Here is a 13,181-nt window from a genome sequence, read left to right as displayed (position 1 = left end):
ACAGCGTTAATAGAATTTTTAGAGTGGATACATTTTGGGGATCCCAACTTGAAAATCACGGCTCATTACAGTGATTCAAGTGTCGAGTTCTTAGATATTATAATCAAGAATGTAAATGATGAATTACATGTAGCACTCTACACTAAGCCCACGGACAAGAATACCCTCTTACAATACACAAGCAGTCATCCCCATTCGCAGAAAGACAATATACCTTTTGGGGAATTTTTAAGATTGCGAAGAAATTGTACGAGTATTAGTGACTTTTATTATCATGCCGAAATTTTGAGAACAAAATTGAAAGCAAGAGGTTATCCTAACATATTAATTAAAAATTCCATGAAAAGAGCTAGGTTTTATGATAGAGACTGTCTATTAGAATCCAAAAAAGAAAAAAGAAACATAGCCACAGAAAGAGTGGTATTTGTGACACAATTTTCGAATATAAGCAATCAAATAAAAAATATAGTAAGTAGGAATTGGAAAATCCTAAATTATGGCACTGATATTCATTTACACAAACCCCTTTTCTCATTTAGACGTAATAAAACCATCAAAAACTCACTTGTGAGAACTTATAAAACAACAATTGAAAAACAAAGTACATTATCAGGTGAAAAAGCTACAGGCAACAATAAATGTGGGACTTGCTCGATGGGCGTGCAATGCCTAGAAGGAAAAAGTATTATCTTTGCTGGGAAAAATCTGACTGCGACAACTTTAAATAACTGTCGTAGCAAAAACATTGTTTATCTTTTGAATTGCCCATGTGGATTGGGCTATGTAGGAGAAACGAGGAGAGAACTCCGTATACGTCTTTTGGAACATAAGTCTGCAATCAGAATGAACAAGGAAAATGCCCCACTGACAGACCACTTTCATATGATGAACCATGATTGCAGTGATTTTAAATGGTTCATATTAGAAATAAATGTGATAAATAGAAGAGGAGGAGACCTGGACCAAAAAAGAAACAAGCATTGGCATAGCCAATAGGTCTGGCCTTTGGGACCTTATAAGTGTTTAGCCATGCAACAGTTGCATAACTAAATACTTATAAGGTCCCAAATGCGAGACCTATTGGCTATGCAAGCGGCCGTGCGGCCGCGAAAGTGAAAGTGATCGCGATCGCGGGCGCGAAAATGAAAGTGATAGCGGTAAAGCGCGGCGCGCGCGCCCGCACACATGCACTGTAGCTCTAGGCTGGCCTGTTAGTACTTTTTGGAGCCCTCTCAATAAGTCTCGCCAGACCAGCGCATGCGCTGGGTCAGGCGAGACCTAAAAAAGAGAACAATGGTATATGTGTTACCTCAATACAGTGGAAGGAGGTTTAAATTTAAGAGAGGACTGGATGAAACTCATTTTAATACAATGAGGAGATGAGGGAAACAGTATTTGCTGCAATCACAGGGCAAGATTCAATAGTCCCCCTATATTGATAATGAGACATTTTAGTTAGAGATCGATTAGCTGGGCAGAGTCAGCACAAGTCCGTAATTGTCACTTGATAAACAGCGAACGCGAGTTCTCTCTTCAGAGATTCCCTCGCGTGACTCTTTTGTGTAAACATGAAGGAAGTACTCAATATGTTTAAATATAATGTTCTTTATGATAATAACAGTGAGTACGTATTTAAACGAGATAATATATAAAAGTTAGAACGTTGTTACGAAGTCATAAAACAGATTAGTACCAATAAAGTTACGAAAAAAATGGGTGAGGCCAGGTGACCGAATGAACCAATCACTAACCGGTTTAGCGGAGCAGCAACAAGACCTACACCACGTGACGAGGGAAAACCAATCAGTGAGCAGAATACAATAGGTAAATAGGGAGCCGGGAACTATGAGAGGGATACAACTTTGAACTTGCGGAGCGTGGAGGTTTATAAATACTTCAGAGAAACCCGACATGTGAAGTAACGGAAAAAGGTAATGAATTACGGACAATAGACGCTAGATTTAATAACAAAATTTGATATGGGATACTATTATGTACTATTGTAGACAATAAAAATAAGGAAACTCCGTTTCTCTTTTTTGTTTAGACCCATGAGGAGTGGAGTATTTTAGAAATACAAAAATAAGGACGTTGATCAACGAATCATTTAGATGAACTAGATTAACTGAGGTGAGAAAATTGTCACACTTATATAATAAATAGAGAGACTCGCTTGTGTTTTGGAAAGGCACTGGTACAGGTCTAACTATAGTGAAACACTGGGGATTCCTGCTAACTAATGTTCCTTTGCCTTGCCTGTTCGCTCCGTGTGTCTAATTTGCCTTTATAATATCAATGGCACAACACAGGAGGAGACAATGGATGACACAGTATTTAATAAGAATACAGTTTATAATGGAGGGAGATATGAAGACAAACAAATGATATGTTTTTTGAAAAAGATAGAAAAAAAAGAGGTAGGCCTTTCGATATACCAACTAAAAGAGAGGCCAGATACCCCAACATCAAATGGGAAGGTTTTATTTTTGTACCCCCATGGTTTTGAGGGAGGAATGTTCGGGTGCATCACTATACTGAGACAATGGGGAAACCAATAACAGTTTAAGTATACATTAGAAAATCAGTGTAATAAGGAAAAAGATGTATTACTGGGATGAATGACTATATATATTTGTCCCATTTATGATGTGACATAGGAGGTAGACAGAATTACTGTGTCTTGAAAAAGATGGTACGATTAATTTGAAGCCATCGAAACGCGTCGACGCTGTTGAAGGCACAATTCAAGGACCAACATAGATGAGTTAAATACTGATTAAATCAGAGTATTATGAGCTATGTTTTAGAGTCTGATGTGATGTGCACCCGTAAAGAATAGAAGCCGTGTCTTACATATGTGTCTGTCTCTATTATGCTGGTCATAATTGTGATTTGTTGTCAATCAATTTTTTCCAATTAATATGAATTGTATGTTGTTTTAACAAACATTTTGTTCTAAATTTTATTCTTGAATCATTGTGATTTGTGATTTTTATTTGTTTTGAAATAACAAGGAGAAAATTCTTTCCCAATAAAATACTGTTACAATATAGATTTTGGATATAGTATTCAATGTTTTTATCGTTAATTAGCATACACTGACAGTGGATTTGTTGGATCAAGGGAATTTCTTTTTCTGTGGTTATAAGCACCTTATTTCCCTTGAGAGTTTTAAGGGGTCCCTCTCCTTTTTTTCTATTGTTAATTGAATAACCTACTTATTATAAAATACTAATTGTGTGCTGTGATATATTAAAATTAACTGATTTGCATACACAAATTACACGTGGGAACTTGCTATTTGCATGGCAATATAACCCCATAACTAAAATACGTATGCATATTAATTGTAGTATATATGGTAATTAGATATCGCATGATTTATGTGCTTTTGTGACGTCTGCATCTTCGTGGAGGACCGAAAAGGTGAATATACTGCTTTAAATGTCACTATATGCTAGGAAAATACTAATGCATAAAGGGATTAGTAAGGGCATCACATCAGCAGCATCATTTCTTTGTATTAATTACTCTTTTGTGTTTGTTTCGCTTAAGTTGACATTTGGGCCTATCGAAACATGGCGGCAGAAAACGAGTTCAGAAGTGGCCACCGTGTCGTGAGGCGCAAAGTTTATTGCGCAGACTCGGATGGCACCGTGAACTTCCTAACGACCTCTGTACAAGCCGTTCTGGTATAAATGAACAATGGACATTTTAGAAACTTTGCAACAATCGGAATTGGTTCAACACCGGAAACATATCAGCAAAATCCATGTGAACCTGGACTGTCCCAAAATCGGACGTTTTCCCCCGACCAATAGAAATCTTTCTCCGCCCAAAAATGTTTCATGTTATACCGAAATCTATTATTAATAGAATAGTAGAATAGGGAGGGACTAGATGCGAAGCGGTTTACACATTCGGCGGTTGCTATGACTGCGTACCCTCTTTAACTCCACAGGCGATGATGGATTATGGCACGATTTCTGGTCCTCTGACGATCTTTGGGACTGTAACGTGCTGAGCAAAGGACTTTCGGACTTTGAGATCTGGCCTGCCTAATGGACAAATTAACGACAAAATTTAATTATGCAGAGCCAATGAATTAGTGAAAATCCAGATAGTCAGAATAGATAAATATGATGTTCTGTGATATGATTAAATTGATCTAGAAATTTTAAACTTTTGAAGAGATAAATGCTAATATTAATGAAATTTTAGATAAACAAATATTGATTAACAGAAATAATGAGTTTGTGGTTCTTCGTTAAAGAGAATAAGGATTCTGAGTCTTAAATGTGTTTTAGCTGGTTCTAAATCACCATCAACCAATCCAACTAATTGGTCCGATCGACCAAGTGGGTGGAGAGCCTTGATGTTTAGGATTAGGAATCTATAGGTGGCGAATGTTAATGTATATAATGTAAGATAACTTTTCTTTCCCTATAGGTTATAAGGTATCCCCACCCACATGTCCAGCGCATCTTTCCCCCTCCTGTGTGCAGACCTGTAAAAAAGAACGTGCAAGTGATTGGTGTTATGGGCCCCACCAATGAATGAGTGTGTGAATGAGTTAGTGTGACGGCGGGTCTGCGACACAGGGAGGACAGCTGTGCTCTTTCTATTTCCTCAAAAAACGACACTGAGGGCAGTAAAGCTGAGCCTCTAATAATAAATAACAATACAACTGCTAGTACTGCACAATGTCTTGGAACTCAATTTATTTATGAGGACACATCTTGAGAAGAAACAAAAGTGTCAAAGACTTGTTTTCTTGAATTAATCAATACATTTAATTATTTTATGTTTTTTTGACCTTCCATTTGTAAATGCAATTCAAAGAATAAGTGAACATATAATGACAAAGGATTTTTCTAAATTTACTCCACACCATTCATTTATACTCATCCATCATTCATACTGATCTAACATACCATTCATTCTCATGAATTTGTTCATACTCATACATTCACATACATACTCGATCTAAAAAGTTTTAAATTTGAGAGAACGAATTTTGTCGACTTTCTATTTGGACCACAGAAAAAGAGATGAAGGAAAATTAGTCTCTGTAACTGTTTCTTTTTATGTTATAATTTCCACAATTCTTGTGGTCTCTTCACACGGTCTACGCGTTTCGAGACCCCTTCTTGACGGGGACTCTCATCAGGACCTGTGGGTATTAAAAAAACAGAGCCTGTTTCAGTGAACATTGGGGCCCTTAACACTCTTATGCACAGCGGGGTGTGTTTTGTAGAAATGAAATTTAACTCAAATGTGTAGATTGAAGTTAGTCGTTTTGACCTAAGGGAAGGAAATGAAAAAAAGGGGGGGGTGTAGTCACAATCATACCAGCCTTTCTTAACAAACCGAATAAGTGCATTTGTGCAGACTTACTTTTGGGATCAGGTTCTTAGCATGGAGTGAGCAACATAATTCAAATATGAATAATCCTCGTTGAAAATGGCACTAGTTTGACAGAGAAAGTCGCCTCTGATGTCGTCAAACTGAAATAGAACATGAGTTTTCTTTGAGTATTCGGGAGAGAATGGAGGTTTTTAAAGAAGTCTTTGTAGAAATTGTCATCGTACCTCAGTTTTCGGCGAGATGGCTGATCGTAATGGTTGTAATATCCGTACTTCGTTCCTTTATAATTTGTTTTAGAAACTGAAAAGGAATTCAGTTTGAGAGTTGGTGACTGACATTTAAATGAGGAAAGAACGTAATTCGGTAGTGGACGCGGTTGCATCGGTGACATACCTGAATTTCATATTCACTTCCTGGAAAGATTGCAAACCAGTGGTGCCGACGTCGATCACGTGGTGTAACGTGAAAGGAGGTTTTATGTTTTTTTCATCGCGGACAGAATGGAAGAAAGACTTCTCGAAGGCATGCAAAAAGCGTCAACATGTTAATTAAAAATTCTGATGGGAGTGATGTAAATTGCGATGACTAGCGTACTGTATATTCGCTATTGTGATTTATAATTAATCAGGTATTAATTATAACAGGGTGTGAAAAAACGACAGAATTACGTCTTGAGCGCCTTCAGTTGCATGGGATAGTTGATTGAAAATGCAACTTTATTAGTGCTGACAGACATGAAAGAAGCGTCTTGTAACATGTTGAAGACGTAAATAAACGTATAAACGCAAAAGGACTGTTATTATGAATGTTGGTGAAGAGTTCAATTCAATTTGTAAAGTTCAGAAATTTCATTAAGTCCGTTGGTGGCAGTATTAAATTTGAGAATTAGCATGGCTTCTTTCCTGGATAGTTTACATTCCAAGTCTCCGCTGTGCATAAGAGTGTTAAGGGCCCCAATGTTCACTGAAACAGGCTCTGTTTTCTTAATACCCACAGGTCCTGATGAGAGTCCCCGTCAAGAAGGGGTCTCGAAACGCGTAGACCGTGTGAAGAGACCACAAGAATTGTGGAAATTATAACATAAAAAGAAACAGTTACAGAGACTAATTTTCCTTCATCTCTTTTTCTGTGGTCCAAATAGAAAGTCGACAAAATTCGTTCTCTCAAATGTAAAACTTTTTAGATCGAGTATGTATGTGAATGTATGAGTATGAACAAATTCATGAGAATGAATGGTATGTTAGATCAGTATGAATGATGAGTATAAATGAATGGTGTGGAGTAAATTTAGAAAAATCCTTTGTCATTATATGTTCACTTATTCTTTGAATTGCATTTACAAATGGAAGGTCAAAAAAACATAAAATAATTAAATTTATTGATTAATTCAAGAAAACAAGTCTTTGACACTTTTGTTTCTTCTCAAGATGTGTCCTCATAAATAAATTGAGTTCCAAGACATTGTGCAGTGCTAGCAGTTGTATTGTTATATATTATTAGAGGCTCAGCTTTACTGCCCTCAGCCTACCTCCAGTGTCGTTTTTTGTCTGCATAGCAGAAGCATTTCTGCGAGAGGCACCCCTGTGTTTTATTCACATACTAACTAGTAACAGCCATCCCCTTCCTAGAAAGATACAACACACACATCTCTACACACATTCACAGTTTGTTTGAAAGGATGACTGAAAGCGACACGTTCGCATATAGCGAAGAACATATAAAAAATCTACTGGACGCTCCCCCGCTCTTTGCATCAGCCGCACTCAGCACAACGGCAAAAAACCAAAACGAATCGGACAAACTTCTAAGACTAAAAAAGAAACAAATCAGGACAGACTTACATGGACACTTTTTGATACAACATCTTAAATCAGGCACTATCCCAGGTGGACTCCAAATCAAAAACATCCCGGTAATCTTCAAAGAAGATCCACTTTACAAAAAAGGTTACAGCCAAATTGAGACTAAATGTAGCAGAGACCTTATGGCCCTTACAGTGGAAACCGCCCTGCGCATTTCCAAACAACAACTGGAGGAAATTGCTATTCTTGAATCAGATATAAAGACAAATCAGACAATCACTGACGCTAAAGCACTATTGGAAAAGGTCGAAAAAGAAATTCTGGAATTCAAGGATTATACAGTCAACCAAAAAAGTAACAAATTTGAAAAAGATAAGAGCAACTTTTCATTGACAAAAGTTTATCCCTATTTACAAACGGACTTCTGTACACAAACAGAATCCCGCAGATATTTATCTGCATATCAAGGGAGATCCTCAAACTTTATTACTTTCTCTGAGACATCCTCATCATCAAGTGGCAGTGAAGGGGAAACAGACGACAGATTTAAGAATAGTAACCAACGAGGTAACTTTCAACGACCACAACCACAAACTCCTTTTTTAGGGAGAGGCCAACAACGAGCCAGAGGAAGAGTACGATTCAATACCCAACCATGGGAAATGTCAACCCGCCGACAGAATTACAAGAACTAAATTCATCATTGGTCTATAATTTATCTAAGAGACCACTAACTAAACACGAACAGAGTATACTAGAGAAAGGACTCTCATTCGTTCCAGCAAAACATACGGACTTCATAAGATTAAAAACTGAGACAATAGAATTCTGCCGCAAAATCAAGTTGAAATTTTTTTTCACTTTAAACCCATACTCAGAAATCAATGACAACACCGGTCTGAGAAAAAAATCCTCTTTCTGTCCACCCTCCAACAAGATCCCTAAGGAAGTAGGTATTTTTGAAAAAACTATCTTATCTGCTATAACGGAAATGGAAAACACCAAACGATGGGTCAAATACAACACGACCAAACCACAAATCGAAGCTTTATCCAATCTTCAAAAGGATCACTCTATAATAATCAAGCAGGCCGATAAAGGCGGTTCAATAGTGATTTTGGATAAATTGGACTATATAACTGAGGTGACTAGACAGCTGAATGATATAGAATGTTATAGAAAAATCAATAAAGACCCCACTTTTGAATTGCAGAACATTCTTTTTCCAATACTTGCCAAAGGCCTAGAACAAGGTTTTCTTTCAAAAAAAGAACATGACTTTCTTCAAAACAGAAATCCAAGGACTCCTTTATTTTATGTACTTCCAAAAATACATAAAAGTCAAACTACACCGCCAGGAAGACCGATTATTTCTGGCTGTGATTCCTTGATGGAACCAATCTCGAAATTCGTCGACCATTTTCTGAAACCTTTCATTTCTGAAGTACCATCTTTCTTGGGCGACACAACAGACTTCATCAACAAATTGACATCCATAAATTTCGATCAAGAGACACATCATTTAGTAACGCTTGACGTAGTCTCGTTATATACACAGATACCTCAGGATGAGGGCCTTTCAGTAATTCGATCGTACCTTCAAAGCAGACCAAATCCCACAGTCCCTACAGAATTCATCATGGAATTGGCAAGTTTTGCATTGAAAAAGAACTACTTTAACTTTAATGGCGAGTTTTACTTCCAAGTCAAAGGAGTTGCAATGGGTTGTCCCTTTGCACCTGAATTAGCGATTCTCTTCATGGCCAAATATGAAGAAAAGTTTATCTACAATGACAATCGTTTCATCCAACACATTGGCAAATGGACCCGCTACATCGATGATGTATTCATGGTGTGGACCAGTTCTGTTGAAAATCTACAAAACTTCCATCATTGGATCAACAATCGCACCGAAGACATAAAATTTACTTTGAACCATTCTCAAACAAAGATTCCATTCCTTGATGTTGAAGTTTACCCCTCAGATAATGGCCTTGCTACCACCTTGTTCAAGAAATCAACAGACCGTAATAAAACTTTACATTTTACAAGTAATCATCCGAGGAACCTACGCCAAAATCTGCCTTATGGGCAATTTTTGCGTATCAGACGAAACTGCCAATTCAAAGATGAATACATGCTTCATGCCACCACATTGCTCCAAAATCTGAAAAAAAGAGGCTATCCTAAAAAACTCTTGAAAAGAGCAATGAAACGAGCTTGGTGGACCCCAAGAGAAGAGCTACTTAAAAAGACGGACAGGCCACCATTGGACAGGATCGTATGTGTCTCTACATTCTGTCCCAATTCGAACCTTTGGAAAAAAGTTATTGTACAGAACTGGCATCTGATAAAAAATCTAGACCAATCTCTAAAGCAAATTCCACTTTTTGCTTTAAAAAAAGATTGTACGAGCAGCAATGCCGAAAGACAAACCAATGTCCGTACGTTCATTTGTGGGCCTTCAACCAATTCAAGGCCACCATAAATGTGGTACCTGTAGTTGTTGCAACTCTACAGAAGAAGGACACCTTTTTGTACATAACTCCATTTATTGGAAACATGAATCGTTTACCAATTGCAAAAGCCGATTCGTAGTCTATGGGATACGCTGTCCCTGCAACCTATTATATATAGGGAAAACGAGTCAAGAAATTCGTACTAGAGTGTCCCAACACAAATCCCGGATCAACAAGAATGTATTAACAGCTCCATTAGTTAATCATTGGAGGACCAAAAATCATCAAATAGAAGACTTGAGATGGACGGTCATCTCTAAAGTTGAAAGAGATGAAAGAGGCGGAGACTTGGAATGTAAACTATCCAGGAAAGAAGCCATGCTAATTCTCAAATTTAATACTGCCACCAACGGACTTAATGAAATTTCTGAACTTTACAAATTGAATTGAACTCTTCACCAACATTAATAATAACAGTCCTTTTGCGTTTATAAGTTTATTTACGTCTTCAACATGTTACAAGACGCTTCTTTCATGTCTGTCAGCACTAATAAAGTTGCATTTTCAATCAACTATCCCATGCAACTGAAGGCGCTCAAGACGTAATTCTGTTGTTTTTTCACACCCTGTTATAATTAATACCTGATTAATTATAAATCACAATAGCGAATATACAGTACGCTAGTCATCGCAATTTACATCACTCCCATCAGAATTTTTAATTAACATATTGACGCTTTTTGCATGCCTTCGAGAAGTCTTTCTTCCATTCTGTCCGCGATGGAAAAAAACATAAAAACCTCCTTTCACGTTACACCACGTGATCGACGTCGGCACCACTGGTTTGCAATCTTTCCAGGAAGTGAATACGAAATTCAGGTATGTCACCGATGCAACCGCGTCCACTACCGATTACGTTCTTTCCTCATTTAAATGTCAGTCACCAACTCTCAAACTGAATTACTTTTCAGTTTCTAAAACAAATTATAAAGGAACGAAGTACGGATATTACAACCATTACGATCAGCCATCTCGCCGAAAACTGAGGTACGATGACAATTTCTACAAAGACTTCTTTAAAAACCTCCATTCTCTCCCGAATACTCAAAGAAAACTCATGTTCTATTTCAGTTTGACGACATCAGAGGCGACTTTCTCTGTCAAACTAGTGCCATTTTCAACGAGGATTATTCATATTTGAATTATGTTGCTCGCTCCATGCTAAGAACCTGATCCCAAAAGTAAGTCTACACAAATGCACTTATTCGGTTTGTTAAGAAAGGCTGGTATGATTGTGACTACACCCCCCCCTTTTTTTCATTTCCTTCCCTTAGGTCAAAACGACTAACTTCAATCTACACATTTGAGGTAAATTTAATTTCTACAAAACACACCCAGCTGTGCATAAGAGTGTTAAGAGCCCCAATGTTCACTGAAACAGGCTCTGTTTTCTTAATACCCACAGGTCCTGATGAGAGTCCCCGTCAAGAAGGGGTCTCGAAACGCGTAGACCGTGTGAAGAGACCACAAGAATTGTGGAAATTATAACATAAAAAGAAACAGTTACAGAGACTAATTTTCCTTCATCTCTTTTTCTGTGGTCCAAATAGAAAGTCGACAAAATTCGTTCTCTCAAATTTAAAACTTTTTAGATCGAGTATGTATGTGAATGTATGAGTATGAACAAATTCATGAGAATGAATGGTATGTTAGATCAGTATGAATGATGAGTATAAATGAATGGTGTGGAGTAAATTTAGAAAAATCCTTTGTCATTATATGTTCATTTATTCTTTGAATTGCATTTACAAATGGAAGGTCAAAAAAACATAAAATAATTAAATTTATTGATTAATTCAAGAAAACAAGTCTTTGACACTTTTGTTTCTTCTCAAGATGTGTCCTCATAAATAAATTGAGTTCCAAGACATTGTGCAGTACTAGCAGTTGTATTGTTATATACTTTCTATTTCCTCGGCTTTTGCGCTGGATCAAGTTTTTCTGGTAGCAGGATGATGGTTTTATTGCGTTGGTTTGGTGATTATTGCTTGTAGATTGCTTATTGATTATTGATTGTGGATAAGTATTGTTTTATGTATTAACACTCTATGTTGAGTCACGTTGCGTTACATGTTGTTTGATGACTTCTGGGTTGTAGGAAGTCGGAGGTTTGTAACGATTCCAGAGTAGGGCAGAGGTAAGCGCTGTTCTCGGGACAGAGGGAATTGTTGTTGTTGTCCTATAGGTACACGGGGAAAACGTGTGACGATTGAAGTTGCACGACGCATTGTCTGGGTTCGATTGGTAACATCAACGTGTGTTGCCGCTAGGGACATTTTCTGTTTGGGAGAAATGTATGGTAGCGAAAGGTCATCTGTGAAATTTTGGTCTTAAGTACCAGGAGTCCAAAAGGAGCTCTGATTACGCTTATCACTGGAAAGGTAATAGGTGTTCCCTAAGCTTGTTAGAAGGATAAAGTAGCGGGAAGTGCTACTTTATCAACAAATGAAATAATCCTGTAGTAGGGCAGAGGTAAGCGCTGCTCTCGGGAAAGACAGGATTTTGTGTGAATGAACTACATTTTCCGTATGAATGTGTGTAAATGAAATAGCATTCAGGTTAATTGTGAAACTCTGGTTTTAATTCTCAGGAGCATTGGGTCTCTAACAGGTGTCTTATTTCTGGAGAAATGGTTAGCTAATGCTTGCTAGAAGGGTGAAGTAGAGGGAAGTGCTACTTTATCCACGGATGTACCGATTCCGTAGTAGGGCAGAGGTAAGCGCTGCTCTCGGGTAAGACGGAATTCTTGTGAAAAAGGTCAAGGCTATCCTTTGTTAGCGAAACAGATAATGGTGGTGTTTTTATGTCGTTACTAACAGAATTTTAGTAAAGGTGAATATAAAAAATTTGCCGATAAATTTTGTAAAGGAGGGGTCAGTGGGAGCCGGTTAGCGAGAAAAAACTAACGTCAGAAAGACCGCCCTGGGATTGGACAGTCAGTAAGAAACGTGGACGCTCCGGATTGCTCCGGATTGGTGTCAAGTACCCCACAAGGCTCACCTGTGGCTTGTGGAGTTCTCTCGCAGAGACGACATGAGCTCTCGCCCCCGTACCCACCTCACCCCAGCAGGGAACTGACACCAACGGGGATAGAGATGGATAGGGGAAGGCAGCCAAAGGAAAATCAAAATGATGTGTGGAGGGGATCACCCAGGAATCTGACCGCCTTGTGTCTGCCTGTGAGAAAGAAACAAGGGAGACCTGTTAGAGCAGGGACGCGCAACCCCCTATCTATGTTACCTCCCAGGCGCCATGGGGCTCGGATAATTACCTGGTGAAAGACAGCTGGAGGAAAGAAACCACAATGTTAAGCGCTCCTGCGCGTCTCACTTCCCTCCAACGGAAATGAGGAGTATTAACAACTAGCGTCTTGGCGCCAAAGCGTAAAGTACAACATAGCGCTCCTGCGTGGTGAAAACTAAAGGCAAGCGCTCCTGCGTGGTGAAAACAAAAGGCAAGCGCTCCTGCGCGGTGAAAACAAAAGGCAAGCGCT

At 38.3% G+C, this 13,181-nt stretch overlaps 1 long non-coding RNA gene across 1 annotated transcript; it reads left to right on the top strand.

Moving 5' to 3' along the window:
- The first annotated feature begins 1,805 nt into the window (after nucleotides 1-1,805).
- On the top strand, nucleotides 1,806-4,243 carry LOC146870508 (uncharacterized). The gene is made up of 3 exons (XR_014959403.1): nucleotides 1,806-1,931; nucleotides 2,048-2,130; nucleotides 3,556-4,243. It is a non-coding gene; the product is annotated as an uncharacterized LOC146870508 (long non-coding RNA).
- Nucleotides 4,244-13,181: the final 8,938 nt, after the last annotated feature.

Source organism: Triturus cristatus, chromosome 1_1 (assembly GCF_964204655.1).
Source record: "Triturus cristatus chromosome 1_1, aTriCri1.1, whole genome shotgun sequence".
NCBI lineage: Eukaryota > Metazoa > Chordata > Amphibia > Caudata > Salamandridae > Triturus > Triturus cristatus.
This window is presented reverse-complemented; position numbering and strand designations above follow the sequence as displayed.